At 37.4% G+C, this 4390-nt stretch overlaps 1 long non-coding RNA gene across 1 annotated transcript; it reads left to right on the top strand.

The window, feature by feature from the left end:
• LOC144349967 (uncharacterized) lies at positions 1–2030 on the top strand. The gene is made up of 2 exons (XR_013420111.2): positions 1–163; positions 1930–2030. It is a non-coding gene; the product is annotated as an uncharacterized LOC144349967 (long non-coding RNA).
• The last annotated feature ends 2360 nt before the right edge of the window (positions 2031–4390 follow it).

Genomic DNA, 4390 nt, shown 5'->3' with positions numbered 1-4390 from the left:
TCGGCCATCTTAGATTTGAAGAGTTATCATTGGAAAGACAACGCTGTCGAAGGTTGATGTATTTTTGACTCAAATAGATGGAATCTCAGCGTTAAAGTGACACAAATAGAAGCGATTGAGTTCCAAGAATCAGTGTAATTCCCCGGGTTAGCCGATCAGTTTGGTAAGATTAGAAATATTTTATGTTTGTATTGACACTTTTTCAGTGAGAAAACCATGTGTTTTTGCAGTCTATTTTTAGATACTACGCAACACTTATCAATGAGACACGTATTTTTAGTCCCCGTTCGGACGGAGTCCGAAAACGGGGACTTATGTTTTGCCCTGTGTGCGTCCGTGCGTCCGTGCGTCCGTGCGTCCGTGATCACCTGTATCTCGAACATGCATGGACCGATTATGTTCAAACTTCACTCATACATCACACATTATATGGGACATATGCACATGCATTTTTTTCATGATCCGATTAACGATAGCCGAATAGCGGCCATTTTAAGGCCGAAAATGCATCAAAATGGCACATTTTCACCATTCCGGACCCGGATCTCAGTTATGCATGGACGGATTTCGTTCAAATTTGGTACATACATTAAACATAATAGGACCTTGATGCACGTCATTTTTTTTTTCGGATCAAGTTCGAAATGGCCGACTGGCGGCCATTTTGTTTTAAAGAATTCAGTTCTGGATCCGTATCAGAAACATGTCTGGATTGATCAAGTTCAAACTTCACACACACAAGGTACATCATGTCACAAATATGTATGTGCATTTGTTTCATGATCCCATTAACGATAGCCAAATGGCGGCTGCTTTAAGGCCGAAAATGCATTGAAATCGCACATTTTCACCATTCCGGACCCAGATCTCAGTTATGCATGGACGGATTTCATTCAAATTTGGTACATACATTAAACATAATAGGACCTTGATGCACGTCATTTTTTTTTTCGGATCAAGTTCGAAATGGCCGACTGGCGGCCATTTTGTTTTAAAGAATTCAGTTCTGGATCCGTATCTGAGACATGTCTGGATTGATCAAGTTCAAACTTCACACACACAAGGTACATCATGTCACAAATATGTATGTGCATTTGTTTCATGATCCCATTAACGATAGCCAAATGGTGGCCGCTTTAAGGCCGAAAATGCATTGAAATCGCACATTTTCACCATTCCGGACCCAGATCTCAGTTATGCATGGACGGATTTCATTCAAATTTGGTACATACATTAAACATAATAGGACCTTGATGCACGTCATTTTTTTTTTCAGATCAAGTTCGAAATGGCCGACTGGCGGCCATTTTGTTTTAAAGAATTCAGTTCTGGATCCGTATCCAAGACATGTCTGGATTTATCAAGTTCAAACTTCACACACACATGGTGCATCATGTCACAAATAGATATGTGCATTTGTTTCATGATCCGCTTAGCAATAGCTGAATGATGGCCATTTTAAGGCCGAAAATGCATTAAAATCACGTATTTTCACAATTCCAGAACCGGATCTCAGTCATGCATGCATGGATTTTGTTCAGATTTAGTACAATGTGTTGTACATATGCAGGTGCATTTCGGTCATGATCTGCTTTGAATGTATATGCCACTCAAATATGAACGGAACGGGGACGTGTCATTGACAATGACTTGTTGTACATGAATTTACGATAGTTTTATCATTTCTATGATTGACAAAGGATATTATGGGAGTTAACGTATTAAACAGCATTAATGCTGGCCCTGAGGTAGATACCAAGTAGATAATATGGTTTGTGATTTATTATACGTGAAACATGTTATGTTTATTGAATTTTGTTGTTTGCCATATATTTAGAGACAACATTGTGAAATTGTCTGCTTTAATTAGTTTAATGAACGTCAACGAACAGGACATTATATTAAAAATTCTGTATTTGTTTCTTACAGTTAATGGGCTAATGGGCCGTTGCCAATTGTATGTTGAATCATTGATGTGATGAGTTATATAGATTAGGATTGAATAAAAGATCCACATTGTTTAAGTTCAATTGGTTGTAGCCTTATTGACGATGAGCACTACCCAGGGATACCAGGATGGTTGATGTTATAAGACACCTTACTTAATAGATATAGCATCCAGCCACTTCAAGTGCTGATACGACACTGGGCTATTGGAAAATGTCGACCTATTATATATAAATCGCATATTTTCACGCATTTGTGACAAAATATAACGATTTCTATTCATTGTGATACGAGACTTCAAGTTATGTTAATCTGCGCACGCGTGGAGCTCCCTCGTGCAGTTTTGTCGCTTCAGGGCGCCCCACGCATGCGCAAATTGACATGGACTGAGGTAACTGGTATCACAACGAATAGAAATTGTCTTTGGCGTTTGAATCGTCCGCCAGTTGACAAATATGGGAATGTAATTTATTAATTTTTGAAGTGGGTGACCGTTGGTACTGACATGTCTTACACAATTGGATGTTTGTTCAAACGCTAAGGGTCGTGACATATAAACTTATAGTGGGTAAAGCCGAATTTTCAAAAATACAGTCAACAGAAGTAAGCATAATTCCGGGGTCATCCTCTTATAATTACCTACCCACACATGTTTAGAATATAGGCATGTATACAGCAGTGATAGGCATAGTTCACTACTGTGGTTGAAGAAAATATCGAACTATGTACCCACATTAAGTGCTCCACATCGGCCACTATAAGATGACGTAAAGTGGCGAACTTTCACCTATGTACTATGTTCGAAATTGTATACAACCGAACGTCATAAAGTGACAAGTGTACATACCGACGTATCCAATACCTATAGTTTAAATCAGTAAAAAGGCCATAAATCTGGACGAAAGGTGTCGCAAACTCGATTTATTATTACGATTTATTTCAACATTTTTTCTCAATGAGTTATTGAAAAAAATGGGAATACAACTGTATAAATAACTCGAACTGGGTTCATAGGTCAACTATGAATGAACAGGTGAGGTTATTGGTCATGCTTGGTTTGTCTTACATATGATGAAATGTATGATTTATAATCATTTATTTAATGTCAGGATCTGAATTATCAATAATAATAAACAGCATAATGACAGTAAATACTATAGTTGCAGATAAACTCAGAGATGATGACCACATTGAACAAATTTTAAACCTAGCCAAAACATCATTTGAACTCGCATGTAAAAAAAATCTACTTTGACATCATTTGAACAAAAATGTGATAGTAATACTAATATTAGGTCTGATACTGTATTGTATTAATAATATTGATATTGATTAATTTTATTAAAAGGAAATAAATGTATTACGAGCAACTGTGTAGATAAATACCTGTTCCGATATATTGCTACCAATTGACTTCAACTCATCACCGTCACTTCCCTGCTGATGTAAATAAATAAGAAATTTAATGATGAGTCTAACGGATGAGTTGATTTGGCACGGTAACTAAGAATCTACTGTTGCTAACGCTGACGCTAAAATAACACTGGCACTACTTGGGAAATAACACTGCCATAGCATAACCGTATGACGAGTGTAACTTGTTTACAATGTTCGTTATAAAATACTGAACTTTGCCCAAGATAAGGCATTGTGGTACTTGTCAGTAATTTTATGACAACGAGTGTTTACCCTGTCGTTTTCAAATCGCTGCCTCCTCGCACCAACAGGTGAGATAAAAATAAAGGAAATGAAGTCAAAACATCAACATATCAAATATAACAACTGATGGGAATTCCATGCATATAAATGGATTGACCCACATGAGTTGGACTAAATATTCAAATCACAAATCAACACACTACTTTCATGCAAGGTATGGCTGTGCTAACGGTAAACAAAATCAACGGATGCCAGTATTGTCGGCTTGTATTTGACAGCGTATGAATAACACAATGTTAGTTATAAATTGAACTCTCTAACACGTCTGAAAGATGACGCTAATGGAAGTATGTACGCCACTGATATATAATTTCTAAAGTTCGAACCGCAAAAAACCAATGTCGACTGAGAAAATACTGCAACCAGGGGCAGTCAATACAAAGGTAACTACAAAGTTCTGAAAGGCATTAGGAAGAGGGCGGTCTGTACTGTAGTATGTAATAAATTCACAAACATGTATGGTTTCACGCAAGTATTCTCCAGCAACACGGCCTGTGACAATTTTTAGCATTTACTTCTACGTACGACTACTGACGTTGGATTAGCTTTTTTGTGACAGTATTTTGTCAGAATGCAATTGTCGGTGATTAGAAAGCAATGCATGACCTTCGCTGTTTCCGCAATCACCTTTAAAACTGCGTGAACTCCTAAGCACAGTGTAATACAAATGATAGAAACAACGGAACGGAACGGGGGAATTTAAGCTCACCTGGAATCCTTTGTT

This window comes from Saccoglossus kowalevskii, chromosome 12 (assembly GCF_978046115.1).
Source record: "Saccoglossus kowalevskii chromosome 12, keSacKowa6.1, whole genome shotgun sequence".
Lineage (NCBI taxonomy): Eukaryota > Metazoa > Hemichordata > Enteropneusta > Harrimaniidae > Saccoglossus > Saccoglossus kowalevskii.
Note: the sequence above shows the minus strand (reverse complement) of the source record. Positions and strands in the feature narration are given on the sequence as shown.